The 13,143-nt window shown below is 26.3% G+C and overlaps 1 long non-coding RNA gene across 1 annotated transcript; it reads right to left on the reverse strand.

Annotated features, from left to right (window-relative positions):
* Positions 1-2,971: 2,971 nt before the first annotated feature.
* LOC145834972 (uncharacterized) lies at positions 2,972-7,993 on the reverse strand. Its single transcript, XR_014369805.1, has 6 exons — positions 7,924-7,993; positions 7,221-7,390; positions 5,947-6,104; positions 5,309-5,426; positions 3,514-3,653; positions 2,972-3,188 (listed from the first exon to the last, which is right to left on the reverse strand). It is a non-coding gene; the product is annotated as an uncharacterized LOC145834972 (long non-coding RNA).
* Between the last annotated feature and the right edge of the window lie 5,150 nt (positions 7,994-13,143).

Raw genomic sequence — 13,143 nt, forward strand, 5'->3', positions numbered from 1 at the left:
GTATTACTTTTGAAAGTTTTAGGTTACTTGGATAAACACCTTCATAAAATGCTTGGTTAATTAATTTGCTTAGTAACGGGGATATAAAATTGTTTACTTTCTTAAGGATAATTACAGATATACATTCTTCCCAATTGGCTTTGTTTGGATCTAAACTTTTGATAATATTAAACACTTCAGCTTCTGTAACATCAAACCAAAAAAAACTATTCCTAACATTTTTGAGATTGTCAGTAAAACCTAGTGTGTTATCTTTTTTTGTTGATGTTTGCTTTCCAATGTTAGAAAAATGAATGTTAAGTTTGTTCACTATATCTATTGGTTTTGTGTAAGATTTTTGATCCACATCTAATCTATGTGGAAAATGGCTATCTTTTTTCTGTCTATTAATGATGTTATTTATTACATTCTTAATTTTAGATGTATTTTTGTATGAATTTTCAAGAATATTTTCATAATATGCTTTTTTAGAATTGTTTATTATTTTTATAAGTTTATTTCTGTATTTTTTGTATTCTTGTAGCTTAACTGGGTTATTAAAATTGTTTTTAAAAAGGTTTTTATATAGTTTATTTTTTCTTCTTATACACATAAGTATTTCTTTTGTTACCCAGGGTTTAGATTTTAGTTTTAATTTAGCTTTGGATTTTTTTTTAGTTGGAACATTTTGGTCAGTAATCTCTTTAATTTTGTTTATAAAAAAATTAAATTTCGTATCTATGGTAAACTTCTGCAGAACAACATGTAACAAACGCGCATTTTAAAGACAAACGCCGATATATACGCATTGGAAAGAAATTAACTCCTTCGAATAAACAATGTTGATTTGGAAATTAGGAAAATTGTTCTGAGAAAGCTTAGAGAATGTTTTTATTTTTACAGCCTATTTTAGTTCTAAAATAAATTGTTTCTCAAGACTATAAAATAATGCATGCCTTTGACACACCTTTACTACTCACGGCCCCTTTTTAGCACCTTTAAAAAGTATCGCCCCCTTGCTTGCTAAAATGCGCCTAAGGTTCACTGCTATAGTTTATTGAAAGATAAAAAAACGCTCAAAATATTTGGTCCTAGTACCTGGTGCACGAAGAATCTTTTGACTATTGACTCGTACACCACAGATACCTTTTAATGTCTTTTCCAGGACTACGGGGAAATGTATATACTTTAGAAAACCCTTGAGTAGTATCTACGACAAGATACTTAAATTGATATTAGGGGTTAGAAATAAAGCTTACTACAAGAAGGTTTAAACCTCAGATAAAAAGTAGAGCTTATAAAAAAATAACTAACAATAGAAAATTGCAAAGATAAATACAAATGCTGCTTTAGATAACGTCAGTAAGTATTTCTAACAAAAAAATGTCTCTGTGCTAACTGAAAGACAAGAAAAGGACTTAAGGTCAAGCAAAAAAAATTCCCTAAACTGGTTTTCTTCGTATTTCAAATTTCAATGCGCAAAAGAAACTACACAAAACTAATAGGATTATTAGTTGAAGCAAAAACTCAATCATGATTATTTTTATATTCATAACCTACTTTTGTTTTTCTAGTGTTTAGTATTCAAAAAATAACAATATAATGCATATACGTTACTATTTCATTACCTGGTTTCGGAGGATAATCATTTTTAAATAATAAAACAGTGCTTAACGATAGTACTTATACATGTTTTCAACTTATCAATTAATAATAAATTAAGCTCAATTTAAGATGTCATTACTTTTGCCTTAAATCACAAAAAAAAGTCTAAAATTATGAAAACTAAATTACAAAAAAATAAAAGCATAGTTAAGTAAGTAATCAATATATATTCAGTAAAAGTATATTTATGAAAATCAGATTTGAAATGGTTTTCTATTAATAAACAAAAGTTTGAAAGCACTACAAATTATCAATAAAATGAGTTCAAAAACATATCTACAGTTAGTGAAATTTGTAGAAGTATAGGATAATTCATGGTATTTGGCTTCTTTCAGGTCTTATTAGTATAAATCTGTTGTCTGAGGAGTTTTTTTTTTTGTAAATACAGTTGGTATATGATTGGAGTAAAGGTTTGTATTAAAAAACCTTTAAAATGCCAAGTTATTTTTGATATAAATAACAAGAATGTTTGAAAAAAATATACATAAGATGTGTAAAAAGTAGCATCAGTACTGGCAAAATGTCTATAACTATTTAATAAACTGGAAATTGATGGTTGTAACTTTTTAACGAGAGCTAGAACATTTTCATTTGGTAGGTATGAATAGTATGGCTTGGCCTCTGGCGTAAGATGTACTATATTGCCTGAAAATATTTGTGCAAAAGAACTAACGTTTGTAAAATTGTGTTTGTAATATATCCGGTCGGGTCATAACTTAAAAATACAGATTAAAAAATAAATGGTTAAATCACATACAATAAATAGATTGGACCCTATTTCGCTTAGAACAAACGTTCTATTAATTTTACTTTTCATACCAGAAATCTACTTATTATTTCAATAAAATTTGACGTATGAGATTTAAAACATATGTTGTACAGATTTTATAAAGATCTATTGTTCGGTAAAGTTTGAATCTGGAGTTTAAATTATTCAGCTACAACCGTTGTATCTGAGAGTTATGTAGTTTTTTCCTTCTGGTGCAACACTAAACGAAGCTACAATATATTTAGTCGTTAGCCGCAGAAAAAAATTACGGGCAGAAATTATCTAAAACAGTTCGAGTAATCAATATAGAAATACTGTGTACACGTAATTTTAATAAAGTTGGTTATTCAATATTGGTAATTGTTGATAATCAACGAGACCTAATTTCAAGTTTTTGCTATATTTTTTTAAAGGTTTTAAAATTACATGGGCCGTATTTTGCCCTGAACTTTATATTCACTATAGTAAGTTATTATTCCTTTTAAATACATATAAATATAATAACAAAACTAGCGAGATCGGATGCATGTTTTTAATATAAAAAACAAAATAGCGATGATCAATAACAACAAATTAATCAATAGTTAAATAATATATTTAAACATTGAGCGAAATTGGCTACAATCCTGCTTGTTATAACAACGGTAAGGTAAGCTTTATACAAATTGGTGCGCTGCTTTAAATTCATAAGAATGCAGCAATGTTAGAGCATCTCCGAGATTAGCAGGTTGTGGCTGCTCTCTTGTTCCATGCTACTTGGAAAGCATAAAGATGTCTGTGAAAAATAGTAAACTAGTTAATAAACATTGAACTAGAAAATGTTTTAAAGTCAACTTCATGTAAAGAAGTGTAAATAACAAGATTTTTTTTATTACTAGAAATCAAAAGCAATTTCGGTTATACAATAGTAAACATGATTTCATAAATTATGTAAAACAAATGTCAAGATTTAAAATCGGGCATTGAATGTATTATTATACCACTAACACCGAGAGTAAACCTTAGTTAATTTTGCAAGTATTCTGAAGTGTGAAAATATTGAAAATAATCACTCTAGTACGTTCTTGCAGTCAAATCAAAACTACTTTAAAAATACTTACCATTAAAATTATACCATTTATAATATTAAAGGCGGCAATCTCGCAACAGATTGATACTTGCATCAGAGGGTTGTGCACGGTTTCATCACAACACAAATTAAGGAACTGTGATAACAGCTTGTCTTGTCAACTGACCACCACTGTTTATAATTGAAAATTAAAATCTTGTTTTCAAAACTAGTGTGACCATGTGTGTACATAATAATATAAAATTGACTAAAAGTCTTCTTAGATTGTCATATTTCGTTAATATTTTTTTTAAATTTTCATAAATTATATATAACTTTCTTTGAAAATTAGTTTAGAAATGTTGAGAACTCCTAAACCACGCATCAACAATAACAATACGTGGGTCAAACATATTCTCATTTAATTTTGCAAGCATTTAGAGATTCTAGAAATGTAGTTCCAAATCTGCTGGTTAACTTGCCAATCAAATTTTATTATATTAAACTACATAACTTATATTACTAACACAACTAACTAAAAATTGATTTATATGTTACAAGTAGTGGGTTAGAGAGAAATTAATAATTTATTAAACTATTAAGGCCATAGGGGGGGTAGGCCATGTTTTTTACAAGTTGATCTTATTTTATAGAGTTTTTACTAAGCTTAAAGTTGCTTTTTACCGTTTTTAAAAATTCAAATTAGATTTTGAGATATGACCGGCCAAAGTCGGGCCGCATAACAGGTTCCTTATGGGGAAGGAAAAACTAAAACGGCAAAAAAAGACTAATGCATTCAAAATCTATCTCCTCCCTCATTTTTTAAGCAATCTTCTTCAAACTTTCACAGTCTATTCTTTATACAATAACAAAAAAACATTATTTGTGACTTTAAAAAATTTGAAGTAAAAATACCTTTTTTTTGAAAAAAAAATTTTTTTTTGATAAAAAATAATCACTTTTTTTTTAATTTTTGTCATAAAATTTTTATTTTTTAAAATTATAAAAATTCACAAATAACGTTTTTTTCTCATAATGTAAGGAACATTTCCTGAAAATTTGAAGAAGATTGCTTGAAAAATGAAGGAGAAGATAGATTTTAAAGCCCGTTTTTAAAAACTCGAGAAAAACGGCTTTAAAGTTACCCTTTATATACCCTTTATAAGGACAACCCTTTATATAATCGGTCATAAAAAAAAATTTACTTAATATTTTTAAAATCTAAAAAAAGCATCTGAAAGATTATCAAATTTACTATAATATAAGTCTATATGTTATTTTTGGTCAAAAAATGGCTTCTACCCCCCCCTATGGCCTTAACCATTGTTAGTTCATAAAAATTAAAGATTCTATTCTGTATAGAACATTTTTAACTTTAATAAATTGCATTTATACTTATGTTCACAAAAGTGCATTGAAATGCAAAAATATAATTTATGTAAATTTTGAAAGATTGCAGAAAAAAAGGTATTTCGTTTAGTTTTTGTCAGGTTTACATAATAATAAGACTGTTTTTTGCTAAAATATTACACTTCAACTGTTTTAAATTAAGTTTATAAGATGACTTAAACCTTCTTTGTAAAGGGTATCAAATGTAATATATGAAAAATACAAAATATATTTATATAAGAGAGTTTTAGAGAGTTAACTAGGTTTAAGTTCTTTTTTTATACTTTTTTAGGTTTATAAAATGGCATTTTATATCAATATAACTCAAGTTTTTATTTTCTATAAAGTTTTTAATAGCTATGGACTACAGACTTTATTTATTTCAACATTTTTGATTTTCAGGGAGCTTGAAAAATAGCATTGTCCTATTTTAAATTAAATTATATAAAAATACTAACCATTGTAAAATGAGTCAAAGACCAGAAGCAGCAACAGCTGGACACCAGCATAACACAACTTTACTGGTTGACACGTGCAATTTTTTCCTTGTGCATAGTTCCAACACAAGTTACAGAACTGTAATAATAACTTGACTTGAATAGAAAGTAAAACTTCCACAGTTTTAAATTGGAATAAATGTTACTGAATTTCAATTAAAAGGTAATAGATGATGTACATATAATAAGTTAAACAATATAAGGAATTTAAATTGCATCTCTTCAATGGTACTCAATGTTTTATTTTCAATAAGTCGTATTAAAACTAAAAAAATAAGCATGGATAGTATTGTATTATAAAACGTTGAGAATCTTAAACCACAAATTAACTTCATGTAAAGAATTGTAAATAAAAAAAACATTTTTTCTTACTATTATAAATAAAAAGCAATTTCGGTTTTACAATAGCAAACATGATTTCATTAATTATGTAAAACAAATGTCAAGATCTAATATCGGGCATTGAATGTATTATTATACCACTAACACCGAGAGTAAACCTTAGTTAATTTTGCAAGTATTCTGAAGTGTGAAAATATTGAAAATAATCACTCTAGTACGTCCTTGCAGTCAAATCAAAACTAATTTGTAATACTAACCATTAATTATACCAGATAGATTATCAAAGGCAGCAATCTCCCAACAGATTGATGTTCTAGCTTCAGAATGTTGTGCTTTCACATGTTTAGCTATCACAGCTTTCATCACAACACAAATTAAGGAACTGTTATGACAGCTTGTCCTTAACTGACCACCACTGTTTATAATCAAAAATTAAAATATTGTTTTTTTAAAGCTAGTGTGACCATGTGTCTATATAATAAAATAAAATTGACTAAAAGTCTTCTTAGTATGTCATATTTCGCTATGATTTATTTTTTTTATTTCTATAAATTATATATAACTTTCTTTGAAAATTAGTTTAGAAATGTTGAGAACTCCTAAACCACACATCAACAATAACAATACGTGGGTCAAACATATTCTCATTTAATTTTGCAAGCATTTAGAGATTCTAGAAATGTAGTTCCAAATCTGCTGGTTAACTTGCCTATTGAAAGATCTATAATAATTTTTTTAACTAAATAAAAGCTATCTTCTAACAAAATGAACTTAAAAATGCATTAAACAAACATTATAGTAGATTTTAGTGTATTCTGATGACCTCATAAACTATTGTTATTAGAATAGGAGGAAAGCTCTTTTATTTTCCAAATATTTGTCAACTTAAATTTATAAAGCAATTCTAATGCAAACTAAAACAGCAAATAACTAGAAATCACTAAAAATCTTTAAACTTATAGGGGGTAAATCACGTTTTTCACAATTTAGTCTTATTTTATTGAGTTTTAATTAAGCAACAAGTTGCTTTTTACAGATTTTAAAATTAAAAAGATTATTAAGATATAGCCGGTCGGAGTCAGGGACTACATAGGTTTGTAAATGAAGGGGGGGGGGGAGGAAACTAAAATAGCAAATAACTATAAATCTATCTCCTCCTATTCTTGGATAACTATCTCAAACTTTTAGGAAATGTTCCTTGAAATGTTTAGAAAATTCTGTAGGAACACAATTAAAAAAAACTATAAAACCATAATTTTATAACAAAAGACAAACTGTTTTATTTTATAATTTTTTTAATTTTGTTCCAACAGAATTGTTGCATCCAGCTTTGATCTGATAGATCTCAAAAATTATTTTAAACTTTTGAAATCTGTAAAAAGCATATTGTTGCTTAGTTAAAACTCTATAAAATAAGATCAAATTGTGAAAGTGAACTACCTCCCCCGCTATGCCTTTAAAAAACTGTAAAATTAAGCATTGACTTTTGATTATTTGTTTAAAGTATATAAATTAACAACTTTATACTCACCATAGTACAGGAATTCAAACAGAACTTTTAGAGCCAAGATATCATATAATCAGAGAAAGTATAATGATTCATATAACTGGTCATGATTCTTAAGTCTCAACTCTTACATCGTTACAAACAACAGTACCAGGTCAGTCAGGTAGTCTGGGCACATTACTTGGATTTGCTGTCTGAAATGAGAAACTTTTTAATCATTTAAATTAATATTGAAACTAAAATGTTTAGTTTAGTTTTGGCATCAGTAATTGAATTAATCTGTCATATAAATGTTCATAAGTATCCATTGATTAGCATCATGTGCAAATTATACACTTTTTCACTTTAATGAGTACAAGTAGTTAGCTAAAAACAACAAAGTAAAACTATTATTGTTGTATTCATCTAAATTAATTTGCTACACAATTTAATTTTAAAAATAAAAGTTAAAAGACCAAACTTTATAAGCTATGGTGATTTAAAAATTAAATACATTAAAATTTAAGCCATAATGAAATCAATAATAAACAAAGTTCTATTAAGGTAACATTTCTTTTTATGTAGTTTTTAATTGTGTAATGAATTAAAATAAATAACTACTTTTAAAAAATTTTTATAAAACCATAATTAAAGTAGTATCTGTGAAAGTTTTATTGATAAAGTGTAACATAAGCTTATAAATTTTACAATTAATAATAATTTGAATATACATTTATTTAAAACTCACTTTTCCAAGCTATAATTCACCTTCATTGACCAATATCTCCCACAATATCTATTAATGATGTAAGCTGTTTGTTAGTAAAAGTATTGGAGTAGCTGAAGATGTATGTTACAACATTCAGAACTCACATCATTTGTTGTTATTTATAAGACCCTGGGCTAAATATTTCACATTGAACATTAAAGCTACCCATAGAGAGTTTTAGTAAAAAAAGAAACGAAAAAAACTTTAGAACAAACAACAATTAGCTTAAACAAGCAATTTTTTATAATATATTTTGTTTTATTTTTGGAAAAATTTACACTTTAGACTTTTAATCTTTATTGAACAAATTACACAGACTTACTGATATTTATTATAAAACCAACCAAACAAAACACAGGAAGAAGAAAAAATAAAAAACTTTTAAATTTTTAAAAGTTTTCTATTTCCATTCAAATGAATTTAATAATTTAGTTTTATTTTGTATACCAAATAACTTACTTATCACCATACTAATGTTTAAATATATAGTTTTTTTGTGGTTTTTTATCTTTTTTTTTTGTTGACTTGTCAATATTTAATAGTACCAAATGTAGTTTTATGTTTTATGTCTTTATCAATACTTTAATTTACTATCTGTTATTATATTCATTTATATCTCTAAGTTTCTTATTATTTATTTTTTATTTTTTGTGGTTTATGTTTAGCTTTACAATTTATGCTTTATTTAGCTAAAGAAACCCGATTATTTAATTTAAAACTTAAAAAGTTTAGCAAATTTTAATTATTAACTTTCGTTAATAACAGCTTACATTTTTATGGTTTTGATTAATTTTGTATACATACATATATATCAGGGGCGTAGCGTGGGGAGGGACACTGGCGCATGCGTGCCACCCAAAAAAAGAAAAATGTAAAAAAAAGAATGTAATATCTTTATCCTTTATAGTTTATTTTTTCTGCTTAATTTGCCTTATTTCAACTATGTTTATCTAGTATTCAAAAAGTTAAACGAAATTTTGAATACCAATTAGTGACAAGTTAGGAAAGTACATGTTATTACTCAATATACTGATTCGGTGCGTAATTGCAAATGCGCACTGATGTTGATGAAAAACTCCATAAGGAAAAATTCTATAAGTTAATTAACTTCATAAGAATTTAGACTCAAAAAGTACGCAACTAATATAGCGCACCAGTGTAATATAACCGTATGGCAGATTATTTTTATACAAAAAGTTTACAAAAATACGTCACGCTTAAAGAAAAATTAAACAATTTTACAATTTTTTTTTTTATGCTACATTGTTAAGACTATTGCTAGTTTTCTGAACTTTATTTTTGTAAACATACAAGATAAGCGTGTCGGCCTATGAGAAATATACTTTGTTTGTGATTTTTATTTTAAACTAATACAATCAAATTAATTAAATTTAAAATGTATACTTTTAACTACTTTACAAAGTTGTAATAAACTGTAATAACAGTTATAAAGTTTGTCTATTTTAACTTCTCTGTAACTTTATTAAAATTATGTGCAATGAGGTGTTGTTATCACTGTTGTATTGTATATTAAAAAGAGATTGATATTTTTTTCGTAAATAAAACAGATACTTTCGTTTATTGAATATATTATACTATAAGTAATGAAAACAATTTTTATTTAGTAAGTTTACATTTTTGCAAGTATTAGTAATTCTAATGAAATTTATACTTTTATTTAATTGTTAATTTTGTAATATATAAATATTTTTAAAAACAGTTAACGAACTTATTTTACTTAATATATTTATTTCAATTATATTACTTATAAAAAGTTTTTTTTATAGCTAATTACAAAAGTTTTAATTTAGAGAATTTTTTGAGAAAAAAATTTGCGCACCCCCTGACCAAAATACCACGCTACGCCACTGATATATATACATAAATTTCTATACTTTAAATCATGTTTTATAGTGACTTCGTGTTTTAAAGCAATTATTTAAATGATATATAGATGTAGCCGTCTTTTTTGGTCACAGAAGGGTTTCCCAAACTTTTTTTCATAAGGCTTTATTTAAATTTTACATAGCATTTTTTTAACTTAACAGTGCATAACTTATTCAAAAAATATAACAATACACATTTCATTTTTTTAAATTTATTTGAGTACTTTCAAGTAAGTGTTGTCAAAAATTGTATCTTACTAATTTAAACTGAATTGAAATTGAAATAAAATTATAATTTAGGTATAATATTAAAATTTATAAATATAGAACAACGTACTAATCAAGTGTAAAAAATAACTAAATGCTAACACTAAAGAAAGTACTCATATCGCTTGTTTATATCAACTTAATTTTAATCTAGCAAGTTTTATTTGTAAACATTACAACAACATTAAATACATTACAACATTTTGCTGTACAAAATTTTTACTTTTGTACAGCAAAATTCTTTAGTATTAGAATTTAGTTAATATTTACACTTGTTTATTACGTAATTTTATATATTAATGACCAATAATTTGATAATTTCTAAACCCGACAAGGGAAATGGGTGTGTATTAATGAATAAATCTGACTATTTGGAAAAAATTAATGATATTATTGGTTGTTCAACAAAATTTAAATTTTTAAGCTCAGCAAAAGAACTAGATAATATTGATAAAGTTGAAAGTGAAATTATTAAGTTTCTGAAACAGTTATTATTCAAGAATGAAACTAGTGAGTCTATATTTAATTAAACCGGTTGGGTCAGTTACCCCACGTTTGTATGGGTTATCAAAAGTTCATAAAGAAAACATTCCTTTGAGGCCCATTTTATCTATGGTAAATTCAGCACAGCATAAATTGGCAAAGTTTTTAAACTTGAGTTTTGAACCAGTTTTCAATACTTTTTGGCATATCGTTTAAAGGATTCCTTTACGTTCGTTGACAAAATTAAAGAAATTGAAGCCAAAAATTTGTTTATTGCGTCGTTTGATGTTAAAAGTCTTTTTACTAACGTACCGTTGGAAGAGGTGATTGAAATTTGTGTTGATACATTGTATAAAATAAGTAAACCTTCAATTAACAGAATTAATTTCAAAAACTTTTGAAACTTGAAACTTCTGGCGTTAAGTTTAAATTAATTCCTTAATTTATTCACAACAAGACGGGATAGCCATGGGATCCCGCTTGGGTCCAACATTGGCTAATATATTTATGGATTATAATTAAAAAAGTTGTTCCTGCTTTCAAAAATAGTTTATTTTACCTAAGGTATGTTGATGATTGTTTTGTGTTAGTTAGAAGCGAGAAAATTATGGATAGAATTTTTAATACTTTAAATAATGCTCATGACTCTATAAGTTTCACAATGGAAAAAGAACACAATAATAAACTTGAATTTTTAGATGTACAAGTTAAACAAGAAGAAAATAGATTTTAAACTTCGGTGTACAGAAAGAAAATTTTTACAGGATGTTTTTTGAATTTTAATCAAAATGTAGTTTAAAGAGAAAAGCAAATTTAATCAGAACTTTGTGTCATCGTGCAAACAAAATTTGTTCCCCAGAGTCTACTAAGTGAAATCAAAAAGATCAAGTTACTTTTAAACAAAAACGGTTACCCACAAGAGTTAGTTAGCAAAACAATTCATTTACATTTGAAAAATTTGGATAGAACAAAGACAATAGGACCAGAAAAATCTGTAATTACTTTAATAGTTCCAGCTATAAATAAAAGCTCAGAAATGTTAGAAAAGAAAATTATACAGTCAATAAGAAGTACTTATTATGCAGCAAACCCTAGAATTGTTTTCACCTGTAAGCCACTATTAACACCAGGTGGAAAGGATCCAATATCAAACTTAAATAAAAGTATGGTAATCTACCAATACAGCTGCTGTTGTAAAGCAAGCTATATTGGATTAACAACAAGACATCTAAGGTAAAGAATAAAAGACCATATACTAAAGAGTGTAGAGAATTTTTGCTTTTCAGATAAGAAATATGGTATACCGGTCAAGGTTTTAAATTCATCTAAACGTTCATCTATTGCAGAATATTTGGTTAATAATTCAACTTGTGCAAGCACTTATAATCTAAATAGATTTAAAACTATTAAAACTTTTAGTAATGTTTTCGATTTGATTAAATTAGAAGCCATTTGTATTTTGTTTAGGAAACCTGTTTTATGCAAGCAAAAAGATTTTGACTATACTGTTTCTTTATTTTCGTAATACTTAAAAGGGTTGTTTTCATTTTATTTATGTTTATTTTTACTGTAGATCAATTATAACCTAAGTAAACTTAAATGATTGTTACTAATTGCTTTAGTTTTTTATTAATCTCTTGATTACTTTATGATTACTTGATTACTTGGTTACTATACAAGTTTGTAAAATCATATTACTTGTTAGCTTTGTACTCTACTGATGAGAATTGCTTGAAATATGTTTTGTTTTATTGAAATTGTGTGTCTTGTATATCTTATTGTATAATTGCTGGTCACTTATCTTTCAATTTAGTGAGATACAATTACTGCAATTATAACAAAACATTTGAAAACCAAAGTTTGTTTAAAAACTAAAATTTTCAACAGGTATATAACTAATAACATTATTGTTACCAATTTTTTCCCTTTCTTGTTTCCAAGGCAACGAGCACCACAACTCGTAACTGGTGATGATGTCGTGTTGCTATCATTAGGGGGCGCTGTCTGTTTTCAACAGAAAGGTGAAGCCCCAGGTTCTTAAATTACGACAACCAGAAATTACATTATTTAGCTACAAAAACTTATTCACTTAACGAACTCTTCACATAAATCGAAAACAGTTTAAAGATAAAAACCTAGAAAACCAAAAACATGTAGGTATAAGAGTATAGGGAAAACAACTTGACTAAAAATTAATTTTCATAACTAATTGTTATTTTATTAGAGATTAAAAATCAAAGGTAGTAAAAATGTCGTACATAACAAAAGTTTAAATTTATTTTGTGTAAAACAAAGTTAATGTATCTTACGTAAGTTTATAAAGTAAATTATAAGTGCTTGTTGAAGCTAAAACTAAAACACTGTTTCATTAAACGTGTTTAAACAAAGTTTTATATACTTGCGAACTATAGAATTTCAACCACCTAAAAATATCAAATGTAAGACGAGAGTTATGTGCTCTAATGATTATACTAAACAATCAAAAGATGTCATTTGGTCACAATTTTGTAACCAAGTTAAATTTGCATTCAAAGCATAGTCTGTATACACAAAGCACCCTTAA

This window comes from Thalia democratica, chromosome 4, assembly GCF_965202585.1.
Source record: "Thalia democratica chromosome 4, ktThaDemo2.hap1.1, whole genome shotgun sequence".
NCBI lineage: Eukaryota > Metazoa > Chordata > Thaliacea > Salpida > Salpidae > Thalia > Thalia democratica.